The following is a 17,979-nucleotide window of genomic DNA, read 5'->3' on the forward strand; positions in this document are numbered from 1 at the left end:
AATGATAAAAGCAATGGGCATTAAGTCAGCTCCGTTACTCTCACACGTTCCTTTCTGCACCCTTGTTCCCTCATGTCACTGTTTCTTTCTCTTTCTATTCCCCGGTTAACTGTCTTTTCTCTCTTGCTCTGGGGGTGAAGGCCGATGATGAGAAATACGCCCCGGACCGGACGCCGGACCTTAAAAGAGTGGCTGCGCTAAGTGCCCACCACTTGCAATCACCGGTACATATTAGGCGCTATAGTAGAGTCTAGAGATAGTTCATCCGATTCTTGTGTGAGATGTGCTCTGTCGTAACTACTTGTCATTTGCTATGACGGGGGAATGGAGGTGTGGAGACAGAGAAAGAGACGAGGGAGGGAGGGATACCGAGATGTAGGGAGGGATAGCAAGCAAGATGGATGTTACAGCAACAAGATAGGAAGAGATAGCAAGATAGAAAGAGGAAGCAAGATAGGGAGAGAGGAGAGCATGGAGAGCATGCGGGGTTGCGAGACAATGGAAGGGGCAGCAAGAGACAGTCACCGGGCAGTGACAGAGGAGGGGAGATGCTGAGATAGCGAAAGAGATAAGGTAGGAAGGGATACTTAGATGATGGGAAAGTGAGATTGTCATTGGAAGAGAGTGACGCCGATAGAGCAGCTTGCAGCCACTTATAGGTGAAGGTGGTGAATTCTGGGAGAGAGATAGGTAAAGAGATAAGTGATAGTTCACAGAGGCACTTTCACAATTGCTTTATTAACCTTCCTGCTTTCTCAAATTTGCTTGAAAATGCACCATTTTTCTTCTCTTTTTTCAAACTTTTCACAGGAAGAGAATCGCAACGAACCGCCCCTTATGGTGTTTCGTGCTCGCTACGCTCGCTCGCAACGGTGCAGTATACCAATCATTTTATGCCCCACCACTTTCAAATGTCACCAGCCGCCCTGGCAGAACCTAGGGATAGATACGTTAAACGAGCAGTGGTTCTGCCACGAAACAATAATTAAACCATTTCCTAATTTGTCCTTACAAGCTGTAGGACTCCAATTAATGGTACAGTAAGTCACAACACTGATTCTTTACAAATCAAACCACTTGCACCAAATGAAAGGTGGTCAAAGTTTATATAGGAAAATCATATTCATTTAAGAATTAGTGATAAAACATAGGACATATACACAAAAAACAAAACTAACAAACTTAGTTTTTCACAATGGTGAAACACAGGAGAGGTGAATACAATGGTGTTTTACACATATATCACAATACAATTTATAGATAACCAATGATACATATATAACATACTTAGGGGCCCATTAGGATGTAGGGCGGATTGCCACCGCCCGCATGGCGGTGGCTATCCGCCCTACATCCTTCCCCGCCCGCCACCCATTTCCCCTCTGCCATATTAGTATGGCGGGGGGACCCCGGCGGACGGAAAGACCGTCCACCGGTTTTCCTGCCAGTCACACAGCTGACCGGGTGGAAAAGGGGCCTGCTATGGTGGCGTTGTCTGTTAGACACCGCCATCCATATTAGGAAGCCAGCGGGAAGCTGCCTTTGCCACAGAAAGGCATGCGAACAGTGACTTTGGGGGCCCGTTGCGGGCCCTCAGGGTATTGGTGGGGTGGGGGGTGCACATGGGGGTACCTATGGTACCCCCCTGCATTTGCATGCACAATGTGTCAGGCACCGCGCGGTGCCTGCCACTTTGTGCATGCAAATGCACAACATGCAGTTTTACCATTGCGGCGGGTGCTGCTGAAAGCCCCGCCTGCCGCAATGTTAAAAATGCATGATGCGCCCGCCAGTGTGGCGGGTGCATCCTAATATCCCCCACGGGACCGCCGCACATACGGCGGGCGGTCCCGTTTTCCATCAGGTTTGTCCGCTCGCCATCCTAAGGATGCCCTAAGTTAGCACAGCATTGTGTCATCAATGAAAAACCCCAACGAGACCTCGAATCTATCCTTTTAGTTATATTGGAAGCGGTTTATTTTGTAAAGAATCAGAGTTGTGACTTACTGTACCATTAATTGGAGTCTTACATCTTGTGAGGACAAAATAGAAAATGGTTTAATTTCATTTCGTGGTAGAACCACTGCTCGTTTACTAGAGACTAAAGCACAGATGTGAAGCCGTTGTCTTAAAATTCGATGCCAGATTAGGTATTTAACAAGTTAATGTAAATAATAACCAAACATTTTTGAACTGTATTGAAAGTTTAATAAATTGCTGATTGCATTAGAGTCTACAGCTACATTATGTTCCTTATGCACCTGAATACCAGTAAAGAAAGCAAATAATCTTTACTAAATGTGGGTCTTTTGACAGATATGCTTTATGTTCTGCTTGCTGCAAACATTTACGCATATTAACACTACAGAGGTGGTAGGACATTTGGTCGGATCACTGACAGAATATTGACGATCAAAATATCGAGTTGCCAGAATATCGCTGACAAAATATAGAATACCATAATATCGAATTCCTATCTACAAACAGGTAAGTACAAAAATATCGAATCCAAAATATCGTTGTAAATAATACAATTCGTTAAAATATAGAATTGTTTAAATGTCTTGAAAGTAATGTAAAATAATGAAATAATGAATATAATTAAGTAAAACATACTTAAAAATACTTAAATAACCTTAAAATTAATAAATAATTAATGTATATAAAAAAATAAGCATGGATTTTTATTTTTTAATACATATAGATGTTAACTTAATAATATAAAAAGATATTCAATATTTTTAGTGTTGGATAGCAGGAGGGTAAAATCTACTATTCGCACTCCAGTGAGTGCAACAGTAGGGAAAGTGTTGGATAGCGGGAGGGTAAAAATTACTATTCCCACTCCAGTGAGTGCAACAGTAGGGAAAGCGTTGGATAGTGGGAGGGTAAAAATTACTATTCCCACTCCAGTGAGTGCAACAGTAAGGAAACCAATGGATATCGGGAGGGTAAAAATTACTATTTCCACTCCAGTGAGTGCAACAGTAGGGAAAGTGTTGGATAGCGTACGGGTAACAATTACTATTTCCACTCCAGAGAGTGCAACAATAGGGAAAGTGTTGGATAGCGTAGGGGTAAAAATTACTATTCCCACTCCAGAGAGTGCAACAGTAGGGAGAGTGTTGGATAGCGTAGGAGTAAAAATTACTATTCCCACTCCAGAGAGTGCAACAGTAGGGAAACTGTTGGATAGCGTAGGGGTAAACATTACTATTCCCACTCCAGAGAGTGCAACAGTAGGGATAGTGTTGGATAGTGTAGGGGTAAAAATTACTATTCCCACTCCAGTGAGTGCAAGAGTAGGAAAAGTGTTGGATAGCGTAGGGGTAAAAATTACTATTCCCACTCCAGAGAATGCAACAGTAGGGAAAGTAATGATTTAATAATTAAATAAAAATAAATTAATGATCAATACCAATAAATACAAAATATTAATTACCAATTACAAAATATTTAATAATTAATTAACTATAAATACCAATAAATATTATTTATTAAAAATTAATCACCTATTAATAATTGACAACAAATTAATGTTCAATGCCAAACATTAATAAGTAATAAAAAAAACAATTGATAAATAATTAACAGTAAATTAATTATCAATACACAAAAAATAATTTCAATAATTACTTAATTACAATTAAATTACTTCCCACCCTATAAACCCACAACCTGCTCCGGATAATAAATTAATACAATTAATATAATTATCAATTAATCAATTAATAAAAATTAATTACCAATTAATAATTAATTAACAATAAATTAATTATCAATACCAATAAATACAAATAAATAATTACTTAATTACAATTACATTACTTCCCACTCTATTCCCCTATAAACCCACAACCCGGCACAGAACTAAAACTAAAAATTAAATAAAAAATAATTAATAATTCCTAAAAATTCATATTTAATTTACTATAATTAAATTACTTCCCACCCTATTCCCCTATAAACCCACAACCCGCTACAGAATTAAATTATGCAAAAATAAAATAACATAAAATTCATTACTTTAAAAAAAATTCAAACATACATTACAAAAATAATACATACTTTTACCACATATACTAACACTTAAAACACTATAAAAATTCGATATTTTTAACAACTATATTATGACTGTCCATATTACTATCTTCCATATTATGAAAATCGATATTTCTTACCTGAATTTCGATATTCAGCACCACTATACTTTTGCAATTCGATATTCTGTCCATTCTATATAAAAAAATCGATTTTCTGTCCAGTTTTTTTTCTCGATATTGTGACTAGTTACCCATTTGGTCTAGGTATAGCTCGATGATACCTTCCAGGATGAAAATTGAATAGCAAAGTATCACATTCATTGAATGATGTCATTAGTGATATTATCAATGATGTTATCTAAGAAGTAATCAGTGATGTCATGCAACATGTCATGAGTGATGGAATATGTGAGGTCGTAAGCAGTAAATGGCGTGGACACAAGTGATAGTTAGCTCACTGAACTATAACTGACAAAGTTCAGTGTTTTTTGGGTTTAAGCGATCCATTTTGACTTACACGTTTAAATTGACTTCTTTTTAAATGGTGACTTTTTACATGCTTTGTGCGTACATGATAACATACTCAGAAAGTGTTCTGCTTGCTGGCACAATTCGTCCTAAGCATTTTATCATGACACTTGTACACTCTGTTCAAGGCTACAAGAACACTGAGCACGCTGCTCTTGCATTTTAGTGTCCATTTGGAGACAGCTCTGAATTGGAAAGAAAAACACACACATCAGCATTGCACCTCTGACACAGTGTTAATGGAACCAGGCTTTTATTATATAAACTGCTCTGAGTCAAGTTCCTCAGAGGAGCACTTCAATGGACTGTCCTGGAAAATTTGCCCATGACTGAGATTCAGTCCTGCTGACTTGAATCCCTATCCTGCAAGGGATGGCGGCCTGTTCTACACCAGACTGGCTTCCTGATATATCACACAGGTAATAATTATGAGAAGCATTTTGTTTTGTAATGCTCTGAGATGGAAGGGTGCTCCCTATCAGTGCTCACTCAAAACCATGGAGTCTCCAACACCCTGTTGCCTACTCTTCAGCCACTCTTGACCCAGTAGCCACAGCGCTTCTTAGTTGCATAAAGGTGGTGTCCGCAGCTGGTGCCAGCAATCAGCAGTGTGTGGACATAATGATGAGGTGCCCTCTTATAGTTATGGTGCCTCACTCTAAAGAGATCTTGCTCATCCGCATATGTACTCAACACATGACCAACTGTACTCTAACGAAATATGCACTGATCATTCTTGCAGCAGAAAATATCACACTGAAGAGATGTTCATGTCTTAATCCTGCCACACTTTTGTCATTGCCAAATGTTCATGAAAATGATGACGGAGATGACCAAGACTGTCTTAATGTCCCTGAGTTGTGTAAAAAACCAAGACTCGATAATTGATATCTTCCTCTAGAAGAGCCTGATTATATGCTGTTTGTGAACTGCTTTTGTTTGAGAGATGAAAGAGGGATTTTGAAAGCAGACTATGTTGTATTGTCTTGTTCCCCCATACGTAATGGAATGATATTCTGGATCATCTTGATGGCCTTAAAAAGAGCTACTGAAGATGCGGTTGTAAAGTGCCCAGCACACAAGAGTGAAGATGATTTTGTTACTGCTGGCAACTGCTATGTGGATGAAATTGCCAGATATTGTGCTCTTGGGTCTGTGCCTTCAATGGGAATTATTCAAATGAACCGGAGAGTGACACTTATAAGAGTCTATTGCTGAACGCTGCTGATAAGTGAAAAGAGGTAAAGAGGTTACAGGAAGAGGCACCAGAGTGTGAACAGGAGAGATTAACAGAGGAGGGTATACCAAGAATGAGGACGAACTTAGGGTTTCTGTAAATAGTTGTCCAGTATTGCCTGATTAAATGCTGCCCCCTAGGACACTTTACTTTCATGATGCGACCCATATTGGTCTTGATGCGATCGTTAATCTCTTTTACAAATATTGGTTTAACCCTAGGTTCCATGTAGTTGCAGCTGAACTATACTACAGATGTTCAACATGCCAACATTTAAATGGTGGAAAGAGACCCCTATACTCACAAATCATACAGGGAGATCTGTTGGTCCCTTTAATCGCATGCATCTCAGCTTTGTTGAAATGCCAGTTTATAGTGGGCTCTAATACATTTTGGTTGCAGTTTGCCCCTTTTCTCATTGGTGGAGACTTATCCTACTAGGGAAAATATCTGTCCTACAGTGGCTAAATTGTTGCTGAGAAAGTTAATCCCTTGTTTGGGGATCCCGGTTTTCTGGAATCAGATCGTGGCACTCACTTTAAAAATGAAATAATGAAACTCTTGTGTGCAGCTTTGTAGGTGGTCCAGAGTTCCATTGTAATTACAGATGTGAGGCTTCAAGCGTTGTGAAGCAGATGAACAGGACGCTAAAATCCCATCTTGCAAAAGTGTGCATATCCATATTTCTGAAATAGCCTGATACCGTTCCATTGGTACTGATAAGTCTGAGAAGTGTTCTAGATCGGAGAACAGACTTCTCCCTCCATTAAACCCTCATGGGCAAAGCCATGAAGATTTGTGTCATGCCCGCAACTGCACTTGTGAATATTACAGATCATATGATTCTTGACAACGGCAAAGGCCTTGCTGATGTGGTGTATTCTGTCTCTCACCAGGCTGAGTTTGTGACTCTCCTTCCAAGGCAAGAGTAGTGCCATGACTCACTACCAGTGACTGGGTCTTGATAAAGAAGCACCATAGGAAATTGTGCCTGGATTCTCAGTGGTGTGTCCCCTTTCAGGTCATTCTGTCACAAACACCAGTCAAATGCGTAGGCCTTCCTAACTATATGCAAGGCTCACATACTAAGAGAGAGAGACATGCTGGAGAAGAAGTGGGGACACCTACTGTTATTTTACAGAGGCCAGATTAGGGGCAACCAGAGAATGCCGAAAGAGAAGCAGGAGAGTGCCCTACACAGTCTCAAAGCTAGCTTGAGGAAAATGTAGAGCCTGTGGTGAATGCACCAAGAGCAGCCACATCAACCTGAGCTGGAACAGATGTGTGCACAGACTCTGAACCTGGAAAAGGGACGGGGGAAGGGAGAGGATTTCTGTGCCTAATGAGCGCATTCCTGACACCACTGATGAAGGAACAGATATAGGTGAACAAAGTGGAGGCGACATTGAATGGCCAGTAGTCAGGAAGTCAAGGAGACTGCAGGAGACTAGTTGAAGGTACCCAGCATGAAGGAACAGAGACAATTGAACAGAGTGACATTTAACAGTCAGTAGTCAGGAAGTCAAGGAGACCGCAGGAGCATAGTCGAAGGTACCCAGCCCCTGAATGGACATACCTTGGTCAAAGCAACACTGACTTGAGGATATATGTGATCAAGGATTTAAAGGTTGTTTTTAAGGAACATCAATGATAAAGCTGCCACCCTTTGACCTGACAGGTTTTTGGTCTGACTGAGACTGATATCAATTGACACTTACAACGATTGGTTCTGGGTATCAACCTTTGAGGACTTAGGACCCAGGCTCCAGTAAAAGAGTATGCTTGTCATTTTGGAAAAAGATTAATGAAGGGCTTGGGACTGACTCTGAAGCAACTGAATCTAAATTCATTGTGAAAATGTTATTAGGTTTGCTGAAACTGCACAAGTGGAAATTATAACAAATATTGCTTGCTTATATTATTTTTGATTTATATTTGTTTCTTTTCTGATTCATGAGAAAGCATGGTAACCCTCTTACATAATCACCGTAGAGCAGTAGTGATCGCTGATATAATAGTGTCTGTCATTCTACTGATATGCTTATTATTATGTTTGAGTTCTACTACAGAGCAAGTTACTGCTACAGTTAAACCTACCACTACCCCTGTGGTGAAGCTCTCATGGACCCACTTTGGATCTCCTCTTAGTTTTACATTTTACACATTATAGCAGGCTTCGTTTTAGTCCTGTTACCTTTTATATATGTTATTTATGCAATATGATTCTGAGTAATGCTGCAGGTCTTTAGACAGCCTTTCCTACGACACATTCAGTTCTCTTTCTTTCTAGGGGAGGAACATAGAATGGGTCATCCTAGCACATATGTTGCCCATTCAAAGACCACTACTTACATCTAGACACATCATTGCCTCAGAGTTGTGCCTCTAACACAGTGGTTTTATTATATAAACAGTTCACTGTCCCTTAGTAGGTTAGAGGGTACACTCCAGCCATAATGGTCCTGGGACGACTGTTGTGTTCAACATGGAGCTCTGCCAATGCTGATACTGCAGAGAGGGATTACAAATCCAACTCCAGACCGAGCCCACCAATTTTGGGGTCTCAGGCTATCCTAAGAGATCAGGCAGATGGTAAACCCATTATGCTCTCAGAATAGGGGTAGTTCTCTTTGAAATTGTCATTATCTGTTAGCCTACTGCTTGAAGGACAGATTGTTGCCACTATTTGGGCTGATGATGATTTTCTGCACCTGCAATAGACGAGAGAAAGAGAGGAGAGTACTCCTGTGTGAGATATCGTGAAGAACATGATGAATGAAGAAGATGGCATCGTATTATGCGTGCTAAGGAGGCAGACACTGAGTACAAAAAGAACAATGATTTTGTATTAGTTCTCACCCATTGGGAACCTGTGAAATGTATCATTCTTGATTACAAATCATGTATTAGCTATGTGAAGTGTGTTGGTTAGTTAGATCTCTTGTCCCTGTCCACCTTAGCAGGCAGACTTCCTTCCACTTCTCTTGAGACCAATGTTCCTTGTGTTTTTTTCTCCTAGAGATACTCTCAAGAGCCAGCATATTACTTCTCTTTCTGATCAGAACCTTTATTTGTTTCTTCTCTTGATGCTATATTTGCTAACGCCAGCTGCTTTTGAATTCCCTTGAACTGCCCACAACTTTAGGTTAGAATTAAGGAGTTTCCTTTCTGGAAACAAGATTTAATTTTAATTTGTATATGTTGATTTAAGAATGCAATGCTCGTTTTCACTAAATTGCATTGCATGGATATGCTGTATTCAAGTAAACTTTGCTTAATGACTAATCTATGTGCAGATTGTAACATGACCTCTTTGCTAATAAACCCTTATGGTTTGCAAACGTCCTCATCTCTGCTGTGAAATAGCAGCAGTCAGAAAAGCAAAACTCTCCAAAAGGAATTTACAACAGCATTGGCAGGTGATGTGATCTGATAAACATGGAATGTGCCACAGAAATGCCCTGCCATTAAATCAGGCTCTAAACACATAGACAACACTAAAGTAATTATAAAGTAAAAACAAAAAACACTGGCACTGAAGGGAACTAGCTTATGTGTGCATGTGCTCATTGTGAGGGAGTAAAATGCAGTCACTGAAAGTGAAGTTAGCCAGTGGCTTAAGTAGGCTGATCACCTGCCCCATGATGTATTTTGTAGTGGGCAGAAGCAAAATGTGAATGACCCAACAACAGACTATTGGATGAAGAAAGGTGTCCGAAAGCCCCTATATGTAAGTATTAGGCATTTTTTATTAAAATCAAAAGGTCTTGACTAACGGCAGATCTCAAAATGAGGCTTTGTGTAGACCTACATGATGTAGACAAGTGTGTTTGGTTGATCATACCCTCTGCTAACATTGGTGAACTGTGGTTAAATATAAGTGTCAGGGTATCATCAGATAGCACTGTATTAAGAGTCAAAACTGGAGGGTGCTTTTAAGGTTCAAACGTATGCCTTTCGGCTTGGTATTAGCCTTTGCTTTGTTTCAAAGAGTTATGAATCAGTAATTTCGAGAAGTAATCCAGTATGATCAGGGCTGGACTGGGAACGAAAACCGGCCCTGGCAAAGAGCTCGGCCGCCCCGCCCCCCCACCCCCACCCCCTCCCCGGGGCTTGGGGGTGCCGCCGAGCTCTTTGCCAGGGCCGGTTTTCGACCGATTTTGTTACATGGCCGATTTTGCAGCTACGTCCAGTCCGGCCCTGAGTATGATATATTGTTTTTGGGGGAAAACACAGAGGAACATGATAATTTAGAGAGAGTGTTAGCTAACTTAGAACATAAGGGTTTGACCATTTGAAGGACAAGTGTAAGGTTGCAGTGAAGATAGTTTACAATCAGCAGAAGTTGAGTTGCACCCAAAGCACGTCTGATTGAAGAAATTGTGGAGGCACCAAGTCCACAAAAATAAATAAAGATCAAATAAAGTCCTTCATGAGACCGGCAGAATACTATGTAAGGTTTATACCAAGGTTTGTGGATAAAACAATGAGCATAAGGAAGTTATTGTAGAAGAAGAGTGGTTTGTGTGGGATGAATTGTATAGGGGGAGATTCAATGCGGTAAAAAAGAGATGGAGGCGCTCCTGCTTTAAAGTCTTCCAATACTCATCTCAAAACAGTAACCATTACAGATGCCAGCAATGTATGCTTGAGGGCAGTTTTATTACAAGATTATGCTGGATGCCTGGAAACAGTTGTTAATACCTTGAGACCTTAGAGGGGTGCCCAGCATCAATACTTGATGATGGTAAATGAGACGCTGGCCTGATATTGTAACATGGAACACTATCACCATTAGGTGTGGTGTATTTATTTTCTATTTACACTGATAACAACCTTTAGAAGATTTTCTAACCACAAGAAGTGGTGGTAAGGCGACCTGAGGCTTGCACAATGGTAAATTAAAATTCAAGATTATAATTCTTATTTGCAATACATGTCTGGTTGTAAAAATGTATCAGCAGATGTCTATCATGTTTGCCTGTGACCAGGGGTGCTGAAAAATCTTTAAAAGATTAGGCCTGGACACAATTTTAATTACACCAGCATGATTTGCATTATTTTGGTCATTTCATGTTACTCTTCCCGAAATTAAGCCATTACACCACTTTGCATAATTATGCGCTTTTCACTGTCAAAATGTACAGGGAAGTATGCCATGTGATGTATGTACGGGAACAACAGAAGGCAAATAACTGTTGTTCGCAGTGATTTTGTAAAATGTGTCCATGCGGCAAAAAGGTGGCACCAGGGTGCATTTCATGCTAAACTTAGTGCGAAATGACAGATTTGAACTTTGTGTAATTATGCATAGTTTAGCGTAATATTGCCAACATTTTATGTAATTACGCAAAAGCAAATCACATGAAATTTGCACACCTCTATAGAAGATGATGAGGATATTATGATTACTTGTATTTAAGAAGTGACATTGAATGGTATTTCCAAAGGCAAATGGCTCAGGGCACTTGAAAAGGATGACATTCTCAAGTCACTAATGACCTACGTCGAACAGGGATGGCCGAGTAAAAGGAATTTGTATAAGGAAGTCTGTAAATACCAGAGTCTGATGAGTTAGTTGAACATTCATAATGAAATATTGTATAAAGGAAAGTGTTCGGTGGTACCCACAGAGCTGAATAAAATACTTGATTTGGCTCACGAGGGATACCCTGGGATGTGTGGAATAAAACGTAAGTTGCGCACAGACTTTAGGTGGCCATGGATGGGCATGAACGATAAAGAAAAGGCATGTTTGTGTGAAACGTGCGCGTGGAGCGAAGTCGCAAAAATACAACTTTATATCCTGGTAAGAAGATATCAAGGCCTACTAGAGCGTGTGGAAAATGCTTTAGATATTTCTAAGACTTTCCAGTTAAAGGGAACCAGTGCACGGTAGGCTGTGATATTGCTGGATCATTATTCCCAATTTGCTAGTCAGGCAACTATGAGAGAAGTCATAAAATTCTTCAGTCAAGTTTTTGCCAATAAGGGATTTTACAAAGAACTGGTTAAAAATAATGCAGTTTAACCGGAGATCAAGCGTTTTTTGGAAAAATTAGGCCTCACGCATATATGCTCTTTTGTTTACTTTCCACAAAGCAATGGTAAGTTTGAAATGTGCAATCGAGTACTGAAGGAAGGAAAACAATTGGCGGTAGGCAGTAGAAAAATTTTGCAAATAGGTGATTGATGAATTGTTGTGGTCAAAATGGTTGCCGCTCTGTAAAGATGGGGATATATCTCCATTTGAGAAGATGAGACGAAAGGCCTACAATTTGTTATTACAGCCATGGATTTTGGAGAACAAGTGTAACAGAGGAGAACTCTGAGGTCAAATTAGCAAAACAATGGGAAGGATCAGAGGAATGTGACGGGTAAATGCATTCAAAATGGGAAATGTGGACAGAGTGAGAATAGGGAATTTTAAAAGAAAATGTTTATCCTGGCTCTCTAAAAGTATGGCAGTAAAGAGAGTATGTAGATTTGTTGTAGACTTCAATTATGGAAATGCGTGGAATAAGAGAAAAGTAATTAATGCAAGGCTGGAATGTAGATCAGGTAGTCTGACGAACGATTGAGCTAGACCAAACCAGCCTGGTTGAAAGACTATGCCCAGTAGAACTCTAACAGGCTGCCTTGCATTTGGTTATTAGAATTTCCAAGTATCATGTTTCTCTTACCAAGATTCACCATTAATATTAATAATGTTATGATTCCAGTGATTGTTTTTTTCCATTTATTCTTCAATTTATTTTTCATTTAGTTAGTCTTATTGTACAAGTTTATTAAGTTTACAAAATAAACTGGGTACATTTAAACGGGAACCAATTATTTTGGGCTGTCAATGGCATGGACTAAGCTACTGCATCGCTCAATAAACAGAAAAGAATAAACGCTACCGTAGCCTTGAGAGTTGGAAAAGAAGACTGCCCACACAAAAACATTTTTAGCATCCGTGAGTTCCTCTCTCGAGCAACCAGAGTTATGGCTGGTGAGACGGAGGCGGTTATTGTAGTACTGGAGCTGTGTGAACGGTTGTATGTGATTTCATGGAATACCATTACAGGGAAAACATTTCACCTAAACTGTTTAATGGAAATTTTCAGAATGAATGGCATTTACCATTCATAGAAACAAATTCATAGAATTTTTTAATTGAAATTGGCTTTTTGCATGCATATTTGTTCAGGTGTTAATGCATGGTTGCAGGTCTTACTTTCAGAAACAGCTTTGTCTGAGATTTATTTCAGCGCTTTACTAAAGGTGAGAATATTTCAAATGTATATCTTTTATACAGTCAAACAATTACTTCAGATGCTTTTAATTCGCTGACCCCTCACAACCTCTAAACACCATTGATCTCTGACTCCTCACAACACAAAACACCACCAATCACTGTTGCCTAAAAGCACCTCATCAAACCTAAACTTCATCCACTCCTGAACCCTAAAAGCCCTTTCTACCCTTAAACTCCACCTATCCCAGAAACCTATAAAACCCTCACAACATGTAACTTACACCCATCCCTGACCCACTAAATTACACCCACCTTGAATCCTAAAAGCCATTTCTACCCCTACCCTCCACCCATTCTTGAAGTCATTAACCCTCTCACTGCCCCTAAACTCCACCCATTCCTGTTCCTCAAAAACCCCTTACTATGCCTAAATACGACACATCCCCGACTCCTTAAACCCCTTACCACACCCATACTTCACCAATTCCTGATCCCTAAAAAAAAACTCCCCACTCTTAAAAACCACCCACCCATTACTCCTAAAATCCCCTCACCGACCATAAACTCTACCCATCCCTGAACCCTAAAAAACCCTTTCTACATATAAACTCCATGTATCCCTGAATCCTTAAAATACCTCACTACCCCAAACTCTACTCAATCCTGAACCCCAAAAATTCTTCACAAACCCTAACCTCTACAATCAGTGAACCCTGAAACCCCTTTGTCACCTGTACACTTCACCTAAAAACAGTGCACACCCTGAAACTCCACTCATTGAACCCTAGAAACCCCTCACTTCCCCTAAACTCCACCCATTTATAACACCTAAAGAAACCCACAGCACCACTAAACTCCACCCAAACCTGAACCTTAAAGCCCCCATTTCTGTGCATGAGCTCCACCCTTCCCTCGCCCCTAAAAACTCCTTATCAGCCCTAAACATTACCGATCTCTGAACCCAAAAACTTCTCACTAGTCCTAAACTCCACACAAGTTTAATGTAATTTTTGATTTTTCCTTAAAATTATCTTTTCTTTATATTGTTTCCTTTACAATTCGATTTATCTGTATTTCCTTAAAATTGTCGTTCATTAAAATTGATTTTCCATTGTTTGGTTTCCTCTAATGTGGTTTCCCAGCTTTCGCCCCGGGTAATTTGTACTCCCTTGTTTGAAGAATAGCTTAGATTTTGAATCACATTGGTATCTTTGTCCCCATACAGATGATATTCGAAGCTACTTAACAAAGGCTGGTGATCACTCATGTAGTTGGTTAAAACCTTGGAGGCTCTGCTAAAAGGCACGAGGTCTGTAGATAATATTACTAAGTTGATTTTACTGCCATTCCTATTGCCTATAAATGTCGGAAAGTGGGCGGTTTCCTCCTGAATATATTTGAAGAGAATAACAGGTTACTATTAATCATAAGACGATTTAATGTTCCCGTAAAGGGTATGAACAAAGTGTGAGGTGTCCACTCCTGAAAAAAATCTGATAAAAAAACATTCAAGTCCTCAATTACATGGACGTGCTGCTGGGTCAAAAAAATGTATTAGTAGCATATCAGGGAATACTAAAAATGATAAGCACAGAATTCAAAATCCGGGGGTGCTGGTCAACGCTTCAAATGTAATGTCTGGAATTTTAAGAGTACCCAATACTACATACACCCTTTGGGCCTTCCTGGCTGGGAAGGTGTTTGGGAAGGTGAAGCTGGAATACAAAATGTTTGAAAGCTGTCTACATAAAAGTTCTGTTAGCGCAGTACGTGAAACTGAAAACATTTACAATCAATTGATGGTAACTATGAAACATACTTATAGCAATTACAAGTACGGGTAAATACCCTGGGCCTCATTTATGAAAAGTGACGCATCACTGCGTGAAAACAGTGATGCGTCACTTTTCACTGCACCCTCCCTGCGACTCCAATGATGCGTCATATTTACAGTATGACGCATCATGTCGCAAGGAGTCACAGATACGTCAGTATTTCTGACGTATCTGTAGGCGCAAAAGTGACGCATTGCTGGAGTGTGTCACAAAAGTGACGCAACTCCAGCAATGTATCCTTTCACATGGGGTAAGCCCCATGTGAAAGGGCCTGCGTCAGTCTTACGCCTGCTGTGAGGCAGACGCAAGATATTGACGCATTTGCACCCTAGAAGTGGCGCAGTGAAATCTCGTAGATTTCACTGCGTCACTTCTACGATGCTTACTTACGTGGGAACGCCCACCCTGCATACATTATACCTGACGCAGGTATGATGTAGCGCAGGGGTTTACAAAGTGACGCATCTAGGTAGATGCGTCACTTTGTAAATATGGCGCATCATGGCGCATGTTTTACGCCACTGGTGCGTCACAAAAAGTGACGCACCGGTGGCGCAAAAGTGACGCAGGGGCTCATAAATGAGCCCCACTAACTTTACGAGGCAACGACTTAAATGAACACACGGGTTTCTTACATAAGAAACTCATTTATCTACATCTACATAGTAAATCAGAAGAGCACAGTTGAAGCCCTCGAGTTGGGCAGTGTATGAAGAGACCAAACCAAATTATGTGGCAGGGTGTTTTTTTGCAGTTTTATTTAGCACGAACTCGACCTTAAAGTGGAATGCTTACGTGCGCACCAGCTTGGTACATTACACAAGGGCACACTCCGTCATATTTAGGAGGCAATGAGAGATAAAGTGATTTACGCAGAATCACAAGAAGTTGAACCGACACCGAGAGTCCAACCTAGTTCCCCAGTTCCGAAGTCCGCAGCTCTGGCCGTTACCTTCATCCTCTGCCCCAGTGAAAACCCCTCCTCCTCGGCCCCGAGAGTTGACTAAATTATGTGGATATATAAACAGTGCGTGAAAGAGCCCACGCACAGTAATTTTAATAACTGATTATCCATCTGATATAGAAACACTTTTTGTTAAAATCTTTAAATTGTTCGCAGTCGGATTATGTGGTAAATGCTGCAAGTCCATATTTATGACGAAAAAAACCATGGCTGTGGAATTGTATATTTTCATTGGCAATGACTCTAGCTGATTAAATGTGACTGGCAAACTAGCGAAACAGGGGGTGAAGGATTTCTAGCTACACGCTACCTCCGCCTTGTCGGCCCAGCTAGCAACATATATTCAACCTACCCCCGATTTTATATGAAAGAAAGATTCCCCTTCAATGCTAATTGGTTGAAACCATTTTTTTTTTGCATTGAGGTAAATATTTCCCAGCTAAGAACCACCACGGAATTTTCAGGGAAAAAAGAGTAATGCGGGCCATGGAAATGGTGCAGAAACTAAAACTGCCGACACTCAAAGCCCTCACACACTTACACAGCTTTACATAGGCGCTATAATTGTCTGCATCATTCAAGGTGGCTTTGTCTCTCACTATACAGTGTATGTAAAAGAATAGCTTCAAATCCATTGATACGTGATGGGGGCTTTTCTGAGCAATACAGGGATACACAGGGTTGGAGGTGTTCTATACGATTTAAATCAAAACTTTGGGGCAAAAAATATTTCCCGTCAATAAGCTGCAGACATAACAGCTGAGTGCCCATTGATGTCTCGTGAAGAAGGCTGTGTTCAAGTCAACCAAGACGCAAGTCTTTTCCGAGGTTCACACACCTCACAGAAACGTAAATATGCCGCGGAAGACGAGTTCCGTTGAGGTATTAACAGTGCACAGGGCTTTCTTTGCCTGCTCATTTATCGAAGTCTTAAATTGTTGCCTAATATTAAAAACACATAAATAAATGGATAGCAATGATCGGCCATGCGCCCGAGGGGCCCCCAATGAAACCTGCAGCGTCTTACCTGGACTCTCTCCCAAGCTTGGTTGGTTGGACTCTTTATCGACTTTGCTCCCTTTAGGAGTTCGGCCACGTTCATCGCCTCGTGGAGTTTCTGGTACACGGCTTCTTTTATCGGCTTCGTTTCTTTCTCAGTTTACTAATAATCCTTTTGTTAATCCCATATTGTTTCGTTTTTTTCTGTTTGTTTGATTCCCTTTATTTTTTCTGCTAGGTGTCCCCTTTATTTATTTCACCCCCTTCGCTTCCACCCTTTCCGGTGTCTCTCCACCTTCTCATTAACCTGCTTTCCTTGTCCCCTTCTATCTATCCGTTACCTTTCTATTTGCCGCCCTCACCTAACTCACACTGTCTTCTATTACTTCACACACCAAATTTGACGCTGTTATATCGCTGAGTCTGTTAACTTTTCAAGCGTTTCTGGTTCTTTCTCCCTTCTCCCTATGTCCGCCGCGCACCCGCTCTCTTTAATTGAGTGTATTTCGTTGCGTTTTCAAATGTGGACGCAGCGCACAGCCCCGGCGGCGCTCACGTGTTCTGCTAAAGTGTGGTCTTTTCACAGAGATTCACAAACCCTCCTGACTCAGCGACGGGCCCGGGAGCAGTAATCAGGTGACTCATTGTTAGGAGAACAGAGAACGGGACATTAACAACAGCCCTGTCACGCGCGGGCGTCAGCAGCGTCCTCACGCAGTGCTGAGGGACAGGATCAGACGTGCATACTTGAGTGGATTGCTGTCGCAGTGAGCGTATTGAAGAAGTGCTGACAAGGTAATAATTAGGGCTCTCGGTTTTCTGGTATTTATTTTTTTGACATTTCCGTCTGTATTTATCAATATTTATTTTTTGTCAACTTGATGTCTATTTATCCATATTTATTATGGTTTTTGTGAAAAAAATAAAGCTGAAACTGGTATATTTCAGCATTTATTTAACCAATAAATATGCAGTCATGCTTGAATGCCTTCCAGGTTTCAGTGATATGAACATATGCAGAAGATAAATCAATGCACATATATGAAAATATGCATAGTTCAGTATCAGCCTCCTGCATATCTACTGCTGTTTAACCCCTTCAGCGGATTATCGCGCCGAGCTGAAGGTTCATT

General features: G+C 40.6%; 1 protein-coding gene across 1 annotated transcript in view; it reads right to left on the reverse strand.

The window, feature by feature from the left end:
• NEU4 (neuraminidase 4) overlaps nucleotides 1–17,477 on the reverse strand; it is a 294,710-nt gene extending 277,233 nt beyond the window's left edge. The window contains exon 1 of the mRNA XM_085634187.1: nucleotides 16,875–17,477. The gene's annotated coding sequence lies outside the window, so the exon portion shown is untranslated. The remainder of the gene's footprint in view (nucleotides 1–16,874) is intronic.
• Between the last annotated feature and the right edge of the window lie 502 nt (nucleotides 17,478–17,979).

This window comes from Triturus cristatus, chromosome 11 (assembly GCF_964204655.1).
Source record: "Triturus cristatus chromosome 11, aTriCri1.1, whole genome shotgun sequence".
Lineage (NCBI taxonomy): Eukaryota > Metazoa > Chordata > Amphibia > Caudata > Salamandridae > Triturus > Triturus cristatus.